The sequence below is a fragment of the Cervus canadensis genome, chromosome 11, assembly GCF_019320065.1.
Source record: "Cervus canadensis isolate Bull #8, Minnesota chromosome 11, ASM1932006v1, whole genome shotgun sequence".
Lineage (NCBI taxonomy): Eukaryota > Metazoa > Chordata > Mammalia > Artiodactyla > Cervidae > Cervus > Cervus canadensis.
In genome coordinates this window covers 5,938,669-5,959,088 of record NC_057396.1, presented here as the reverse complement: position 1 = coordinate 5,959,088, position 20,420 = coordinate 5,938,669, and the positions used below count along the sequence as shown (strand labels likewise).

At 37.2% G+C, this 20,420-nt stretch overlaps 1 protein-coding gene across 2 annotated transcripts in view; it reads right to left on the bottom strand.

Annotated features, from left to right (window-relative positions):
• Nucleotides 1-20,420, bottom strand: part of TRPC6 (transient receptor potential cation channel subfamily C member 6) — a 150,337-nt gene that overhangs the window by 60,669 nt on the left and 69,248 nt on the right. Inside the window, exon 1 of one of the 2 annotated variants that reach the window (XM_043482170.1) lies at nt 8,415-8,459. The exons of the other annotated variant lie outside the window; for it this stretch is intronic. The gene's annotated coding sequence lies outside the window, so the exon portion shown is untranslated. Of the gene's footprint in view, nt 1-8,414; nt 8,460-20,420 lie in introns of those variants that run through there. 2 annotated transcript variants of the gene reach the window in all.

The window sequence follows — 20,420 nt, the reverse complement described above, 5'->3', positions numbered from 1 at the left end:
TTATTAAGTACTATAATAAGGGAATTATTTATACATATATTTTTCTTTCTATAGCTATTGTTTTGTTTCCAATCCCATTTTAACCTGCATCCTAGTCATGCATGTGCATGCTGAAAGACTTGAAAAGCTTGTTACAGAAAACAACAGTCCCTTATTCTTCATTTTCTCCACATCCTGATATTTAGGGGAAATACATTTCAACTATTTTAGTTGATTATGTTATAATTTAAATCCTTACATTCATATAACTTGGTAATATTGCTATTTCTTAATTTTCCAGATTTGGTATTACCTACAGACTTCCCATTGTGAAAGTTGAGTATTTAGGTCACTTTCACAATCTCACACCCTTCTCGTGCGCACACGTGCGCACGCGCACACACACACACACACACACACACACACCATGCTTTTTTGATGGTGGCCATTCTGATGTCTTGAGGTGATATCTCACTGTAGTTTGATTTGCATTTCTCTAATAATTAGTGATACTGAGTATTTTTTCATGTATTTGTTGACCATCTGTATGTCTTCTTTGGAGAAATGCCTATTAAGATCTTCTGCCCATTTTTTGATTTGGTTGTTTGTTTTTCTGATATTGAGCTACATGAGCTATTTGTATATTTTGGAGATTAATCCTTTGTCAGTTGCTTCATTTGCAAATATTTTCTCCCATTCTGAGGGTTGTCTTTTCATCTTGTTTATGGTTTCCTTTGCTATGCAAAAGCTTTTAAGTTTAATGAGGTCCTATTTGTTTATTTTTGTTTTTATTTTCATTACTCTAGAAGATGGGTCAAAAAAAAAAATCTTGCTTCAATTTTGGCCAGATGCTGTAAAACTCTTAGAAGAAAACATAAACAGAACACTCTTTGATATTTTTGATTCTTGTCTACAGGGTCCTTTGTTTCTGGAACTCCTTCTCTTTGAATGTTGGTAATTCTGGAATATCCTTTATTTTCTTCTTTTTTCTCTCCTATTTTCCAATTATTTATCTTTTTGTACAATACTCTGAGATATTTCTTCAACTTTAATATATCTTTTGAAAAATTTTCCTCTGCTATTCCTTTTTTAATTTGCAAGGACATCTTTTATTCTTCACACTTAAAGAAAAATAATACCTTTTTCTGCTTTTGAAAACACAGTATCTTATCTAATTCTGGGGACATCAGTGATAAAGATTCTAACACAGATCAGAACACTTCAGGGAATTTATTCCTACTCCTTTTTTATGCTTATTTTTATATTTCTATTTTATGTTTGTTTTATACTTTATATTAAAGTTTTGCCTCAAGTAACTAGTGATCGTTAGTTATTATTTTCAATTTTTAAAAAATAAATATTACTTCTAATGTCTTTTCAAAGAGAATGTAATTTTCTCTTACAAGAATTAGCCAGAATCTAATGCTGATTTTGGTAAAAGGTGATTCTTGACTTAGAGGTGAATTTCTAGAAGAGTACAATTATTTCTGAGTTAACAGGATGGAAGAAGTGAAAGAGACAAGAGGTCACCAAGATCTGTTGCATGAGCAACCATCCATCATCTTCCTTCTGAAATCCTGAGCCCTCTTCCCTTTTTTCTGTCACTTTTCTGGCTTCTAATAACCTCTTTAGCCTTTCACTTCCTCTCTTATCTTCTGTATATATTACTTTCCATAGATTCTGTTGTAGATAGGAGGAAGCTCAAAAATCAGGGGGAGGGGAGACATCTCCTGAACATGATTAACGCTCTGAGAAAGAAAAACTGTAAAATTAAAGGAGAAAAGAGCTAGGATCAGGGGATTTATAGAAGTGAGATTAAATTACTAGGAGTGCAAGAAAGGTTTTTGTGTAACTAAAAAATAAAAAGACACAGAATTGACACAAAACAGTATCAAGGACCAAAAGGCCAAGAACCAAGCCTCTTTCTTGTCCTTTTTCTTCCATAAAATCAGCAGAAATAATTATTCCAATCTATTTTACAGAATTACTTCTAGGCTCAATTGAAATTATGAATGTGGAAAGCATTTAAATGGAAATGTTCAAGTTCTAATAACATTGTTTGCTTTCCCACTTGATGTCCATGTGATATTTTAGGCTATTCTTGTAACTATCAAGAGTGCTTTAATCTACATAATCTGGGAACAAGTTGTCACCTAAGAGTACCTGAGATTTATTTATTTATTAAATTAATTTATTTATTTTAATTGGAGGATAATTACAATATTCTGGTGGTTTTTGCCATACATCAACATGAATCGGCCACAGGTATATATGTGTCTCCCTCATCCTGAACCCCCTCCCACGTCCCTCCCCTCTGGGTTGTCCCAGAGCACTGGCTTTGGGCGCCCTGCTTCATGCATTGAATTACACTGAGGCAGAATAAGCCTGAGTTGTGACACCTTTCATTCTAAATTTCTAAATTAATGATTTATGACTTTAATGTTATTAATTTGAATAATGGCAAGTTCTATCCTGGCAAGCCACTAAGGATATATCCAATCACCTTCTAAACTATTATGACTTTCATACTTATAAACTTTCATCCTTCTCAAAAACAGCAAAGAGAAAATGATTTCTTCAGTTTTAAAGCTTCTCCTGTCTCTATCACAAATTTTAATCATATGCAGTGACATAGATTTCAGATATGTTTTTATAAAAAGGCTTGGATCATCATCATTTCCTTAGCACTCTGCCACAGGAAAGCCAGATACAGAATGTTTATAGAGGCGTCTAAGATTGTTTTAGGGAGATAACTCTGACGGGCAGAATGAAGGCAGCAGTCCTTGCATGGGTAGTGAGATAAAGGGAAAGTGTTTGCATGGTGACAAAACGCATGATTTGCTGTCTCCTTGTCTTCTTCAATGACTTCCCTGGTGGCTCAGCTGGTAAAGAATCCACCTACAATGCAGGAAACCTGGGTTCGATCCCTGGGTTGGGAAGATCCCCCGGAAAAGGGAATAGCTACCCACTCCAGTGTTCTGGTCTGGAGAATTCTATGGACTGTATAGTCCATGGGGTCGCAAAGAGTTGGACAGACTGAGCGACTTTCACTTTCACTTTGTCTTCCTCAACTGCCGTCTAAAGAAGCAACAAAAGGCTCTGTGTATAGCATTTCATCACAAGTGGTAATGCTTAATGCTTAAGTGTCAAACACAAAAGCAAAATGTGTAAACAGCCTTTTAAATGACAAATATCTGAGCCTTTCAAAAAAAATACTAGACATTGCTAGATTATCTTACCTCTCTGAGAATGGATTTTACAAGGCTATATTGTAGAACTGTATATTAATTGCAAATGTAACCTAGAAGAACTGTCTACTAGAAATAGGAACAATAGCCCAAAGCATTATGTTAACAGAAGAGATATTTCCATTCCATCTTAAGTGCACACTTAAAAAGGGGGTTCTTGTATTTAAGAAAAATACTTAAGATTTTTTTCTTCATCCCTTTAGCCATATTTAGCATGGTTGGATGTTTAGTAACCTACATTTTTGTGACCATATTTTTATAATTTGCTTTATCACAATACATAAATACCAGTTATAGGAAATAGTATAAATAGTCACTGCCTCCATACTACTCAAATATTGATTAGGTCAAAAAAACAACTTTTTTACATACCTCATTTTTATAATTATTTTTGTTGGCTAAATAGTGCCTGTTGCCCTAGATAGGGAGAGATGGAATAATCCATCTCTATTGAAAATGCCAGCAGTGCAAATTAGCTTCTGAGTCAAATGGACATTGTGTTTGAATTACAGAGCATATGCAGTAATTTTCTACATCCTGTTCAAATATGATACACTTTTATCAAATGGAACTGCTCTTCTACAAACTAAGCTCCATATTAAGTATCTAGCTTCACTTTTATTTTTTGCTTCAAAAATCCTTGAAATATTTAAATAAAGCACAATTCTACTAAAGCAAAGTGCTGAAACCATAAATGGCATGTAACTATTCCAGGCAGCATGGAAGAGCCACAGAGTAGACTTTTAGATTTCTTATAGGAAAGTGAAAGTGAAACAATTCTAGGATGTATATTTTACTATGTGCACAATTATCCACAGAAAAAAAATAGATGTGGATAATTAGAGGTTAACAACCAACACAACTAGCAATTTTGCATACTACTTTAGGAGGATAAATGATAAAGTCATTTTATTCTGACTTTGTAATGAGACTGCTTTTACTCTGCCTAATCTCCAGCCACATACTCTCCTCTGGTCCTTCCTCTGGGGCTGAGGGGGCAATAAACAGCTGCAGCGGTTTTCCTTTCTTCCATGAGAACAAGGATATTTTGCCTTATTCAACACTGGATTCCCAGTGCTTGGCAGAAAGGCACACTGCAAACACTCCAGACACAACATCAAATGCATGATCCCCTCTTGTCATAGGAATAAAAACCAAGCCTGTTTATTTGCTATTAAGCCAATAGCAAATCATTAGGATCCACAACCTTACCAAAAAAAAAAAAAAAAGGAACACAAGAAGGTTGAATCATGATGTGTCCTGGAGTACACATAATAATTGTATTTATTTCAAATAAATGGCAAGTTCAATGGGGAATGAAGAAAATTGAAAGGCATATTTTTAAAAGTGGCATCCTCGTGACTTGTCCATGATCCAGAAGTGGAGTCTCACGTCCTTAAAAAAATTATTATCTCACCTCTATTGCTTTCCTTGTCTACCCTTGATACCACACACAGAGCAGAACCACCTATCCTCACAACGTATTATCAAATCCCTTTAACCTCCAGGTAATTTTCAAGATCAGTTCTTTATTTTGATTCAATTAGCTTTGATTTTCCCCCATGGACTCTTCCTAGTCCATCAAACACTAACTTTCTATTTGATTAGTCGCACTATATCACACCACTGCTTCAGTATTCTGCAAAATGATAGAAGCCTGCACTGCTTGTCACTTTTAGGTGGGAGCCAGCAAAAATGTGACTGAAAAATGTCTTGTGCATATTAGGTATTTTTTTTTATTTTTATCACCAATTGACATCTTGTTTAAATAAATTAGAAACCAAACTATGTGAGAGAATGAAAACATCCAGTAAATACTGGAACAGTTATAGAATTTTTTTAGAACAACTAAATCTGAAATGTCATTGTTTCTTTCAGCCTTTAGTTTGTAGTTTATTTCATGTGTCATGCCATCCTTCTTTGAAATGCTCTTGCAAAGAAAGAATGCCCATGGATTTATTTTTATTTGTTTTGACAGAGTACTCTTGGAGATATTAAAAGTTTGTGTTTAATACAAGCAAAATATATCCCAATTATCTCACCAAAGAAAGAGTTTTAAGCCCTTTGCCTCAATATCAACAGCCATCATAGTCCTGTGTATTACACAAGCATATTTTCCTATTCCAAAATAAGACAGATTCCGGGCAGGAAAAAGAATACTTAAATTGGGTAATCTGAGGACTTTAATGAAGAGATACTAGGACTGTGTGGCAGGAGCTGGGGAAATCCACCACGGTACCTTGCAGTATTTTGGTCTAGGACAGGGGAGGCTTCAGGCTGAAGGGGCAAAAGGAGGAAAAGTTATAAGCAGTTAAATAGGGTAACTCTAAGGCAAGGCCTGCTTGACAGTGTTTCTGGCCTTTAGTTGAGAGTAACAGCCAACCCTTGAGGGAAAAATCAGGGGGACTGATACTCTGACCTCACTCTCCCACCCTCTAATATCTCAGAGGGGCCTTCCCAGGGGCCGCACCCAACCCAAAACCTGGGGGCAAAGGAGCACAGTGAAGCCGTCCACACAGGTTTGCGCTGATGTCAACCCCTCGGGCAGAGGGCAGTGTGCAAAGGTGGAGAGTGGGCCATGAGAACAAGCCAGCAACACCAACACATGCTCTGGAGGTGAATTTGACTTTGCCATGATTATCTCCTTCAGAAATCACTGATGAAAACAGGCATAGAAAATTGTAAGTCTACAATTTTTTTTTAAATGAGTCATTGATGCATAATTAGTTGTCACCTTTCTGAGCTTACTTTTCCCTTCTATAAACTGTCAGGAGAGACACCCACATTCAATTTCAGGCAGTCCAATATCTTAAAAATGAGCCTTTAACTAAGACTCATCTATCCACATTTCGGTTACTGTTCCTATGATGCTTAAGAGGAATAGCTCTGATTGTGAGGGTGAGAAGAGGGCAATGTGATGTCACTGAAACATTCAGAATTGTTAAGATTGTGTGTTCAGCATGAGCTGAAGCTGCCAACTGCTAGAGCTAACAGTGCTAGACTATAATAAGTCTGAAACATGCTTTCAACATCTTCATTGGAGGCTAGATCCAGTTGTTCACAAGGCAGGTTTAAATCTATATGCACCCAGAATGTATAAAGGAGTACAAATATAGAGAAAGATGACTAAAAGATACTTTAGAAACCAAAATTCTGGACTTTCTTTGTTGATTCAGCATAATTTTACCATTATCATGCCTCATATCAACCATCATGATCTTAACAGTTCACTCATTCAGCAGATCAAATATTTGCAATTCCAGGTACTATGCTAGACACATGAGGGACACTTCAAGGAAAGACACTCAAGACATGGCAGAAAGGAGAAAAATAAGCTGAAAATTACAAGGTGATGCATATTAATAAAGAAATGGTACAACATGCTATATAAATGAAGAGCAAGGAATTTTCAACTTAATCTATGGGTCAAGGAAGGCCTTCTGAAGAATTTTCCTTCTTGTTAGAACAAGGAAGAAGTTAGCAGAAGGGAGAGAAGAGGAAAAAAGGCACTCCAGGCAAGACAACCATACTTGCAAAAGTCAGCAGTCCAAAGAAATGGAAAGATGTCCATTATGGCTGGAATGCACTGGAGTTCCCTCCTCCAAGGGGCTTCTTATTCCTGGCTCAGTTTAATTGAAGGTTGAAGACTCAGGATTTAGAAGCTGGGGTCTGGGTTCCATTGCTAATCTCAGTTCAACACTTAGGATGTATGCCTTAGGCAAAAAGGTGAAAATTTAGATAACTCTAAGGTAAAAAGCTAATAATTTTATTTTAGGAGATTCAAGATTCAGAACTCAACTGTGAGGTCTCTAGCTCAAGGGTCTTTGTTCTGAGGCATTTGGAGATTACATAATTCAAGTGCACAAGTTTGGAAAAATTAAGGACACATATATGACTTCTGAGAATTAAGTCTTTAGGGATCTAAAGAACTTGAGGCAAGTCTGGGGAGCTCTGCCAAGTACTGGGAAGAACACTGCTTTGAAGAAAGACAGACTTTGTTGGGGATCCTGAGTGGACCATTTGCTAGCTGTATCACCTCTCAGAGCATCCAATACTATTAAATGGGTAAATTGGGGAGCAGGGGGAATAATGAAATCAGTGACTCACGCAATTCAGCTTAAGGTAATTCAATGTCTTAAGCCTTATGGACATTAAATCTTTCTTAACCATAATTGTTCAAAGCTTTCCAGTTTGAAAATGTTCTGTTTAATAAACAAGGTAGAAGCTAAGTAGTCATTAAATGGCTTTCCTTTCCTCAATGTAATCTCTTAAATGTGCATCATGTGTCCAAAATGACAGATTGACCTTCCCTTGTTTTTTTCCTTGCTGCTTTCATTGCCTTAGTTTTGTTTTAATCTTCATCATATTCTGAACTTCATTCTTGCTTGCACTGCTCCTAAATAATGCTCCAGTCTTTTCTCTTCATCCCTTGACCGTGTATGTCCCATACCCTTCTTGTATACATGCGCTCTTAAAGCACCATTTTATCTTCACTTTCCAGTGTTAGGCACAAACCGTGCCTATAATGTCTGTGAATCTACACATCAATGAATAAGTAATAGAAAGAAACATGTATGAAAAGAAAAATTAATGGAGAGCATCCTGTTTTGTCACATTTCTAGGAGCTTCCAAAGCTATTTTATTCCATGTGTATCTGTGTGCGTGTGCTTAGTTGTATCCAACTCTTTGTGACCCCATGGACTGCAGCCCACCAAGCTCCTCTATACATGGAATTTTTCAGGCAATAATACTGGAGTGGATTGCCATTTCCTACTCCAATTTTTACTCCATATCAATAACTGTTTTTTTTACTATACAGTTAGAATGTCATTTATCCTTAATAACCAAGTGTGCAACAACCATACTGCACAAGCTTCCTGTGCTGGCAGGGAGGTAAATTTTGAAAAGTACACCCTGTATTCACCAAGTAAAGTAACTTCTCATAATATTCCTGCATTATTCAGGTAGCTGAGGGGAAAGTAGACAAACTACTCTAGAAATAACCATACTTGCTAAACTTCCTACAAAATGAACGTCTATTCATTTAGGATTTCTCCCATCCAGAAGGATGTAATCTAATTAACAACACATCAGATTTTTAGATCATGAATTTGTGGGATAAGATAATTTTATGTCTAAATATTAAAATAGTCACATGGCTAAATCAACCAATTTTTATTTACTCACTTGATACGACTTAAGATCTCCAATAATCCTTAGTGTTCTCTTTTTAATAGACTGGTTCCCTAGAAATATAAGGCAAAGTATTTTAAAGTACTATAAATAAGTAAATATTGCCCCAATGACTTTCAAAACTAATCTATATAACTGTGTCCTTTACCATTCCTAGTACAGCAACATCAGACTTTGCAAAGCTACACATTTTTTCCTCATTATGTGATCAAAACATAAATTTTCATTAAATACTTCAGATTCACAGTGGTTTAAAGCACAAATGCTAGAGTAACCAGGCATGGATTCAGGTTCTGATGTGCCAATTTGTTGACTCCCTGGCTTCCTCCGAAATAAGGATGATAATTATCCCATTCACAGGATTGCTGGGAGGGTTAAAAAATTGTATGTATTTTATTTGGAAATATCAGTTATAGACCCAGCATAGTAACAAGGGTTCTACAAGTCTTAACTCAAGTAATCTTAACAACGTTATATAGTAAGTACTCTTATCATTCTCAATGAGGTAAAGGATGTAAAGCATTTACTACTTACTAATAGTAAGTGTTCAGAAAATAGTCTTGTTATTATTATTCTACTGCATTTGAAAGTAATTTTTACTTGTAATAAAATCAAATATATTTGTCCACCATCAGTGATAATGAAGTGAAGTGAAGTGAAATTTGCTCAGTCATGTCCAACTCTTTGTGACCCCGTGGACAATACAGTCCATGAATATCAGTGAGAATGAAATATGGCAATTTGATAGAGCTTGATTTTTAGCATACCAATTGTGTCAAGTAAAGTTGTTAGTTCACTGTATAGTTACCATTTTTTCTAGCTTTGTAAGTAAAAGTTATATAAATAAGATTAAAACACATATGCAATGTTGGAAATGAAACTGGTGCAGCTGCTATGGAAAACAGTATGGCAGTTCCTCGAAAAATTAAAAATAGAACTCCCATATGATTCAGTAATCCCACTTTTGGGTATATATTCAGAGAAAATGAAATTGTGATTTCAAAAGAGTATCTGTGCCCCCATATTCACTGCAACATTATTTTCAATAGCCAAAACATGGAAAGAACTTTAGTGTCTATCGGCAGATGAATAGATAAAGAAAATATGATGTATGTGTGCAATGGAATATTATTCAGCCATAAAAAAACCAAGAAAATCCTGCCATTTGCAACAATGTGGGTGGATGCCAAGGGCATTATGCTATGTGAAATAAGTCAGAGAAAGGAAAACAGTGTATAATTTTACTTATATATAGCATCAAAACAAAGCAAAGTAACAACAACAACAAAAATCTAAACTCATCGGTACAGAGAACAAATTGTTTGTTGCCAGAGGCAGGAGGTAGGAAGTAGGGTCAAGATGGGTGGAGGTGGGCCAAAGGTACAAACTACCAGTTATAAGATAACTAAAAGTTGCTAAGGGAGTAGATCTAAAAAGTCTCATCACAAGAAAAAGATTTGCACTTTTATGTTGTGATAGATGCTAACTAAACTTATCGTGGTAACCATTTTGCAATACATACAGATGTTAAATCATTAAATTGTACACCTAAAATTAACACAGTGTTATACATTGACTGTGCTACACTTGGTCGTTCTGTTGAGTCCAACTCTTTGCAGCCCCATGGACTGTAGCCCGCCAGGCTCCTCTGCTCAAGAGATTTTCTAGGCAAGAATACTGGAGTCTGGTGCCATTTTCTACTCCGAGGGATCTTCCTGATCCAGAGACCAAACCCATGCCTCTTGCATCTCCTGCATTGGCAGGCAGATTCTTTACCACTAGCACCACTTGCAAAGCCCTACACATTAATTATCTTTTAAGAAATAATAAAATATTATAAACAAAATTACTGGATAAACTCTTACAAATCTATATATTAAATTAATTTGACTAGAACTGGGAGAATAAGAACTGATCATTACTAAGGATTACTATGTGCCAATCTCTTTATTAATTAACATTTATTTAATTTCCCTGCAGTTGGTGAAGCTGGCATTGTTACTTCCACCATACACATGAAGAACTGTTCAGAGATCAATCAGGATCAGAAATGGTATACATAGGGAAAAGTGTTGTTTTTGTTGTTATATTTTTAAAATTCAGTTCTGTCACTCAGTCACGTCCGACTCTTTGCGACCCCATGGACTGCAGCACACCAGGCTTTCCTGTCCATCACCAACTCCCGGAGTTTACTCAAACTCATGTGCATTGAGTCAGTGATGCCATCCAACCATCTCATCCTCTGTAGTCCCTTCCTCCTCCTGCCTTCAATCTTTCCTAGCATCACGGTCTTTTCCAATGAGTCAGCTCTTTGCATCAGGTGCCCAAAGTACTGGAGTTTCAGCTTCAGCATCAGTCCTTCCAATGAACATTCAGGACTGATCTCCTTTAGGATGGACTGGTTGGATCTCCTTGCAATCCAAGGGACTCTCAAGAGTCTTCTCCAACACACAGTTCAAAAGCATCAATTCTTTGGTGCACAGCTTTATTTATAGTCCAACTCTCACATCCATACATGACCCCTGGAAAAACCAGACCCTTGACTAGATGGACCTTTGCTGGCAAAGTAATGTCTCTATTTTTTAATACAGCTGAAAAAAGAAAAAAAAAAACTAATACCCTAAAAAATGTTTATGAACTCTCTACAGTACCTGGAACTAGTGATGATACACTAAATACTCCTTAAGTATGTAAGTAAGTGTTAGTCGCTCAGTCTTGCCCGACTCTTTGTGACCCCATGGACTGCAGCCCACCAGGCTTCTGTGTCCATGAGATTTTCCAGGCAAGGATACTGGAGTGGGTTAGCCATTTAAAGTCATACTAATGACAAATATAGTAAAGCAAGATTATAAAATAGCTTTGTAGATGTATTTCACTTTTTATATCTTATTTTTATTACTGTGAAACATACATGCTGAAAAGAGCTACGATTTTAAGATTAATAGTAAAATGAACACCATTTACCAACCCTGCCCCCCACCTTCCCTCTGAGAATAGACCACTGATAACTGGAAACCTCCGTGGCTCACTCTGAATTACTATCTCCCCTGCGCACTGCAACAAGTGACCACTACACCAGCCCCTTGCTTTGGCATTAAACATTCTGAACATTATTATTATAGCCATTCCATCTGTGTCTGCCCTAAATAGTATAGAAAACTAAGTACTTAGCACAAACTCGGCAGAATAAGGAAAGGGAACCACTCCGCCATTCTCCTGGTGGGGGAGGCTCTTGAGACAGGACCAGCAGAGTGGAGTCCATAGTCCACCGTCTGGCTCCAGCTCCCCTGACGGTTTACAGGGGTCCCTGTGTGGTGGTAGCAACTGACCACTCAGAGTCCTGGGAGACAAGGGGTTCACCCGAACTGTAGCATCTGGCCGGACACATGCTGAGGCATCTGGCCTTCTGCAGCTCATGACTCCGCTGCACAGAATTAAGGCAAATCACCTCAGACGGAATGGGGCCTCGCCCTTCTCCTATTTTTTCTATAAGGGCTTTAGAAGTCAGTTATCTGACTTTGTTTCATCTCCTCTTTCCTCTGTATTTAAAAAAAATAATACTCTCAGGAAAACAAAACACCAAATTACATGGAAAGCTCCATAGCATAACTAGCCATGCTAATTGAAAGCTACTAGTTATCCTGAGCCACGGATGGAAAGTCTATATCTCCATCTGCAGCTATATTCAACTTTCAGAGGCATGGTAAGTGAGCTTCCCTTAAATGGGACTTTCAAAGCAACTTGAACTATAAAAGTCATATGACTTCCCTAAAGTAAGATGAAAAGGAAAAAACAAACAGTGAAACCAGTGAAGCCACTGCTTGGATAGAATACAAAGCAAACCTAGTTGACTAACCTCTAGCGTATTTGATATCACCTGAACAAAAAATAAGGGTCTACTTTTCCACAGAGTAGTAATTCTTAGCTTACCCTTCTTTTATGGTAAAAATGAACTTCAGTTCCTATAGGTATAACACAAACACTTTTTTTTTATTAACTGCATTAAATTGCTATGCTAGTAAATTTAAAATTGAGAACCCTGTCCAAGGGTCATATTTCCTCTAGGCATATATTTCCTCTGTGATTCTTTATTAATACCATCAGTCACTTAGTGAATGCTAGTTACTTAAATGTCTAAATGTATGGGATACATTTCTGCATCACTTCACTTTATTCACCAAAGCAATAATAGTGGAAGCACAGACTGGAAATGTTAGAAGGACACTTAGAAATTCTCTCTTCCAACTTTCTGCTTTAAGTTACTTTCTATTAAAGGAAACTGAGGCCCAAAATAACTTGCCCAATGTTAAATAGCTTCTTATAACCCTGAGTTCACTCATTTTTCACTCCAAGATATCATTACCTCAAAATAAATTTTAAAATAAAGGAAATTAGCTTCTGGTCCTGTTAAGAGGAATTTTCTTACGATAAAGATCAAATTTAATAAGCACCTCTTGTTTATCAGACAGTCTCATAGCTGGTATTAAATTTATTCCATAGAGTCTGTGGCCAGATAAAGGAGAAAAGTCAAAACATTTGGCTGGATCTATAGACTTCATCTCTTAGCTGAAGCCCAGAGTAGTGAATTCAACTCAGAGAAAAGCATCAATATTCCTCTCTGGTCTTCCATTTTCTTGCTTGTAAAGGAATCTCTAAGGCCCATTCCAGTTAATACTATATTAGATTCTGTTTCTTTATTTTAAATAATGGAATACTTATCTTCATTTCCAACAGCTTTGAGGGTAGAGACAAAACTGAATAGCTTGAAGTCAGGTGAAAACTTGAGGAAAACATTCAGCAATATGATGCTTTTTGCCAAATTCTGCTTCTCTTATCTTGCTCCCTCAGTTAATGGCCCTCCAATCTTCTAGTTACTCAAAAAAAAAAAAGAAAGAAAAGAAAAAAGAAAGAAAGAAAACAAACAAACAACAAAAAAAAATTGCTACCACTACAATATTGTAAAGTAATTAGCCTCCAACTAATAAAAATAAATGAAAATAAATAAATTAAAAAAAATTGCTGATAGCATTCATCCTTGACTTCTTTCTTTCTTGGATACCCCAAGAACTTTAAATTAGAAAATCTTCTCAATTGTACCTTAAAATGCATCCAGAATCTGAGCGCACCTTGCTCCCACCCTAGTCTAGACCCTATCATCTAAACCACTGCTATAGTCTCTACCCTGCTCTCATCTCATACGGTTACCACCATCCAGGAAAGACTATTCTTACCACAATAGCAGTCAGGGCAATACTTTTAAAACACTAGTCAGATTGTGTCACCTCTCATCTCAAAACTCTACAACTACTCCCTGTCTCAAAACAAAAGCAAAGTTCTTACTGTGACTACAAGGCCAGGCACAATCTGGACTTTGTACTTGTTCTCCGTATTGGAGCCCAGCCCCACTCAGACCTTTCTCTCCACCACTCTGACCTCACTGCTCTTCCTTTATGTGACAAGCATGCTTGTGCTTTTGTACTTCTATGCCCTGCCTAATATCTGAGTTCAAGTCTTCACTTAATAGTCACCTTCTCACTGAGGTCTTCTCTGGTTACTATTTAAAGGAAAATCCAAACCTCTAACATGCCCTGCTTTTATTTCATCTTACTGCATTATCATCAACATTGACATGTTCCACTTATTTGTCTTGTTTATTATCTGTTTCTCTCACAAGAATGTAGAGTCTATGGAGGTATGTTGGTTTTGTTTTGTTTTTGTTTTTTTTGCCTAATGTATTCTCAATGCATCTAGTAAATTCTCAGTAAATGTCTGCTGAATGGATGAAAAGATGAATAGATATACCCTAGATTGACTGCCTATAAGAAATTGGGTGGGTGTGGTTTCAGTGGCAGCATTATATAGAGGTTTGTTGTTGTTTGAGAACAATACAATCTATAAAATTCTATCAGGAGAAAAACTGAAAGGATTTCCTCTAAGATCAGGAACAAAACGAAGGTGCCCACTCTCACCGCTATTATTCAACAGTTTTGGAAGTCCTAGCCACAGCAATCAGAGAAGACAAAGAAATAAAAAGAGTTCAGATGGGAAAACCCTCCCTGTTTTCAGACGACATGATCCTCTACATAGCAAACCCTAAAGCTGCCACCAGAAAATTACTAGAGCTAATCAGTGAACATGGTAAAAGTTGTAGGATAAAAAATTAATACACAAAAATCCTTTTTATTCGTATACACTAACAATGACAAATTAGAAAGAGAAATTAAGGAAACAATCCAATTCACCACTGCAACAAAAAGAATAAAATACTAGGAATAAACTTACTTAGAGACAAAAGACTTGTATGCAGAAAGCTATAAGACACTGATGAAAGAAATCAAAGATAACACAAACAGAGAGACATATCATCTTCTTGGGTTGGAAGAATCAGTACTGTGAAAACGACTATACTACACAAAGCAATCTACATTTCCAATGCAATCTCTATCAAACTACCAATTTTTTCACAGAACTAGGACAAAAAATTTCACAATTTGTATGGAAACACAGAAGACCCCGAATAGCCTAAGCAGTCTTGAGAAAGAAGTATGGAACTAGAGGAGTCAACCTTCCTGATTTCAGACTACTATAATGCTACAGTCATCAAATAGTACCGTATTGGCATGAAAGCAGAAATATAGACCAATGGAAAAAGATAGAAAGTCCAAGAATAAACCTATACACCTATGGGCACCTTATCTTTGAAAAGGAGACAAGACTATACAATGGAGAAAAGAGAGCCTCATCAGTAAGTCCTGCTGGGAAAACTGGACAACTACATGCAAAAGAATAAAGCTAGAACTCCTCATTAAACCATATATGAAAATAAACTCAAAATAGATTAAAGACCTGAGTATAAAGCCATAATATGTGAAGCTCTTAGAGGAAAACATAGGCAGTACACTCCTTGATATAAATCACAGCAAGATCCTCTATGACCCACCTCCTAGAGAAATGGAAATAAAAACAAAAAAATAAACAAACAACAACAACAAAAGAACAAATGGGACCTAATTAAACTTAAAAGCTTTTGCACATCAAAAGAAACTATAAACAAGGTGAAAAGACAATCCTCAGAATAGGAGAAAATAATAACAAATGAAGCAACTGAGAAATGATTAATCTCCAAAATATACAAGCAGTTTATGTAGCTCATTAACAGAAAAACAAACAACCCAACCAAAAGTGGGCAGAAGACCTAAACAGACCTTTCTCCAAATAAGTCATACAGATGGCTAATGACCACATGAAAAGATGCCTAAGGTCACTCATTATTAGAGAAATGCAAATCAAAACTACAGTGAGGTATCACTTAACACTGGTCAGAATGGCCATTATCAAAAAATCTACAAACAATAAATGCTGGAGAGGGTATGGAGAAAAGGAAACCCTCTTGCATTGTTGCTAAGAATGTAAAATGATACAGTCACTTTGAAGAACAGTCAGGAGATTCCTTAAAAAACTAGGAATAAAACTACTATATGACCCAACAATCCCCTTTCTGGGCATTTACCCTGAGGAAACAATAACTGAAAAAAGAATATGCATCCCAATGTTTATTACAGCACTATTTACAATAGCTAGGAGGCAACCCAGAGGTCCATCAACTGATGAATGGATAAAGAAGCTGTGGTACATACAATGGAGTATGACTCAGCCATAAGAAGGAACCCATTTGAGTCAGTTCTGATGAGGTGAATGAACCTAGAGCCTATTATACAGAGTGACGTGAGTCAGAAAGAGAAAAACAAATCCCATGTACTAACACATATATATGTAGTCTAAAAAGATGGTACTGATGAATCTATTTGCAGGACAGCAATTTAGATGCAGACATAGAAAATAGACTTGTGAACACAGTGGGGGAAGGAAAGTGTGGGATAAATTGAGAGTAGCATTGAAACATATATACCACCATATGTAAAATAGATAGCTAGTGGGAATTTGCTCTGTGATGCATGGAGCTGTGACAACTTTGAGGTAATCTGTGACAACCTTGAGGGGTGGGAGGTTGGAGTGAGGTTCAAGAGGGAAGGGACATATGTATACCTATGGCTGATTCATGTTGATATATGGCAGAAACACATAATTTGTAAAGCAATTATGTTTCAATTAAAAATAAAGAAATTATAAAGCTCTACCAGATTAGAAACAATGCCAAGAATGAAAAGTGACATTATTACTGACTCTACAGATGTTAAAAGGATAATAGAATATTATGAACTACCTTATGCCTACAAATTAGACAATTTTGAGAATTCTAGATATGACACCAAAATAATGATCCATAAACTTAAAAATTAGTAAATTCTGCTTCATCAAGGTGAGGATCTTTCACTTTTTGTAAGACACTGTTAATATGGCAACCCACTGCAGTGTTCTTGCCTGGAGAATCCCAGGGATGGGGGAGCCTGGTAGGCTGCCGCCTATGGGGTCGCAGAGTCGGACAAGACTGAAGCGACTTAGCAGCAGCAGTTAATAGAATTTAAAGGCAAGTCACTGACTGTTTGCAAATTACCTACCTGATAGAGGACTTGTATCTAGAATACATAAAGAACTTTTACAGTTAATAACAAAATTTGATTAAAAAGAAAAAAAAGAACCCAATGAAACAAAGAACCCAGTTAAAAATAAGCAAAGATTTGACAAATATTTTATCAAAAAATAAATATGGATGACAAATAAGCATAAGAAAAGATGCTCAATATTATTAGCCATTAAATAAAAGTAAACGATAACCTTTATGTGATATCAGTGCATACCTATTCAATTCAGTTCAGTCACTCAGTCGTGTCCGACTCTTTGCTACCCCATGACTGCAGCACAACACGCTTCCCTGTCCATCACCAACTCCCGGAGTTTACTCAAATTCATGTCCATTGTGTTGGTGATGCCATCCAACCATCTCATCCTCTGTCATCCCCTTCTCCTCCTGCCCTCAATCTTTCCCAGCATCAGGGTCTTTTCAAATGAGTCAGTTCTTCCCATCAGGTGGCCAAAGTATTGGAGTTTCAGCTTCAGCATCAGTCCTTCCAATGAACACCCAGGACTGATTTCCTTTAGGATGGACTGGTTGGATCTCCTTGCCGTCCAAAGGACTCTCAAGAGTATTCTCCAACACCACAGCTCAAATGCATCAATTCTTTGGCACTCAGCTTTCTTTATAGCCCAACTCTCACATCCATACTGGAGAAGGCACTGGCACCCCACTCCAGTCCTCTTGCCTGAAAAATCCCATGGATGGAGGAGCCTGGTAGGCTGCAGTCCATGGGGTCACTAAGAGTTGGACACGACTGAGTGACTTCACTTTCCCTTTTCCCTTTCATGCACTGGAGAAGGAAATGGCAACCCACTCTAGTGTTCTTGCCTGGAGAATCCCATGGACGGAGGAGCCTGGTGAGCTGCAGTCCATGGGGTCACTAAGAGTTGGACATGACTGAGTGACTTCACTTTCCCTTTTCCCATTCATGCACTGGAGAAGGAAATGGCAACCCACTCCAGTGTTCTTGCCCGGAGAATCCCAGGGACGGGGGAGCCTGGTGGGCTGCCGCCTATGGCGTCGCAGAGTCGGACAAGACTGAAGCGACTTAGCAGCAGCAGCAGCACATCGATACATGACCACTGGAAAAAACCATAGCTTTGACTAGGCAGACCTTTGTTGGCAAAGTAATGTCTCTGCTTTTTAATACACTCTCTAGGTTGGTCATAGGAGCAACATCTCTTAATTTCATGGCTGCAGTTAGGATGGCTAAAATTAAAAACAATGATCACACCATGTTTTGGTATGGATGCAGGACAACTGGAACCTTTTCTATTCCTTTTTTTATTGTACAAAATTCCTAGTTCAGTTGTATCCTCTTCTGTTAATATTGCAAAGCTCAGATAGGTGAGTAGATTATTGCTCTTTTGGTGGTGGGAGATCAGGTTGTATATCCTTCCAATTTTTGGTTATCCATTGTCTTCCTGGACAGAGACTTTTCTTTTTGGCCTCTTTTATCTTTCACTACTTAATAAATAGCCAAAGGGGGCTTTTCACATCATTTTTTCCTTTCCTCCTAGAAGGTATACATTTTCAAGAATGCTCAACATATACCCAGTAGCTCTTTCCCTGGAGTTCATGCTCTGATCTCCCGGGGCACATTTTTTTAGTATTTTTCAGACTAAGGGTAGGCTTAGTCTTTCTGGGGCTTCTCTGGTAGCTCAGCTGGTAAAGAATCTGCCTGCTGTGCAGGAGACCCCAGTTCAGGTAGGGAAGTTCCCTTGGAGAAGAGATAGGCTACCCACTCCCGTATTCTTGGGCTTCCCTGGTGGCTGAGATGGTAAAGAATCTGCCTGCAGTGCAGGAGACCTGGGTTTGATCCCTGGGTTGGGAAGATGCCCTGGCAAATGGATAGCCTATTCACACCAGTATTCTTGCCTAGAGCATCCCCATGGACAGAGGAGCCTGGCGGGCTACAGTCCATGGGGTCACAAAGAGTCAGACATGACTGAGTGACTAAGCACAGCACAGTCTTTCTGACAGTGCTTTTAGATCAACCTGAGACTCTTGACTAGCTTTCTTCTCTCTCACTCATGGTGTTTCTTGGTCTGTCCTTGCTTGTGCCAAAACAAAGCAGGCCAGGGTAGAGCAGAGGTGTCAGGAGGATGCGATCTTGCACTAGGATTTAGTAAGTTTGTTTTCCGTTTTCTTATTACAGTTATTTGAAGTTTGATCACTCTTTGTTTTCAAGTTATACCATGGGTATGTTTCTGTGAAATTTTATTTGCTCTTTCTTGTTCTTTATTGTTTCTAAGATATATTAAGCTATGCAGTGACCCTTGTCTTCCTTTATCTGGAATTCTCTGTTGTTTTGCCTTTATTCTGAAACATTTTAAATCAACTGTAGCAGAAATAAAACACAGATTTCACTAATCATTGGAGACTAACTCTGTGATAAAACCAACTGCAATCTTCAGTAAAAAGCAAAAGTTCTGTATTTCCCCGTAGGTTAGACAACTGTCCACAAATATATATCTGAAACTGAAACAGAACAAATTGAAAAGGACCAAAGCTATTCATTGGTGATAAGAATATATCTAATCACTACTCAAATATTCTCTACTTGCAATGACTATTTAAGTAATGTATCTATAAATGGAAAAAAGTTGTTTACAATTTTTCTGATGCATTAAAAAAATCAAAAATGGATACAGTGATTCCACATGAAATTTTCTACCCCTCCCACATCAACATTTGAGACAAACTTTCACTTCTCTCTCACTTCTCTGCCTCTGTATTCTTTTATGGTTTTAAAATTATAATAGCTAATTTGGAAGCATCTCCCTAAACTAGACAGACTCTGTCCTTGCCAAAGTCAGTTTGGGATTACTCAGTGAAAGCCAGGTAGCATCTCTCCAATCTGAAAGGAGTCTCTCACTCACACTAATTTTTATCTTCACTGTAGTGTCACTTTCACAAATGTGGACTGTATACCCATCAAGAATATTCTGGTGAGTGTCTAAAGACAGGGACTTCAATGTCTGTCAGGCCTGTTTTATCCCTTAGATCTGAATGTATTTAAGTCAGAATGTAATTCTACCAAATTGTAAAGCTTTGCATTCAAGACTGGGTCTTTTGTTTCAATATTCTCCATTTCCCCCCAAAGAGTGAGTAGCAGGAAGTATGATACATGTGTATACATTATTATATATATAATCTACAAAATATAGGAAAATTTGTTAACAATGATTAATGTGAGTGGGTGGTAGAATTTCCTGCAGTTTGCTTGCAATATCTTAAAATTTTTATTTGTTCATAGGAGATTCATAACTACAATGACATTTTTGTCTGATTAGAATTTATTTTATTTTTTCATAAAATTGACTATATTGAAGGTTTACAACACAATGATTTGATATATGTACACATAGCAAATGATTACTATGGTCAAGCTAATTAACACATCCATTTACTCACATAGCTACCTTTTCTGTGAGAGTAAGTAAACCTGTAGTCTACTCTCC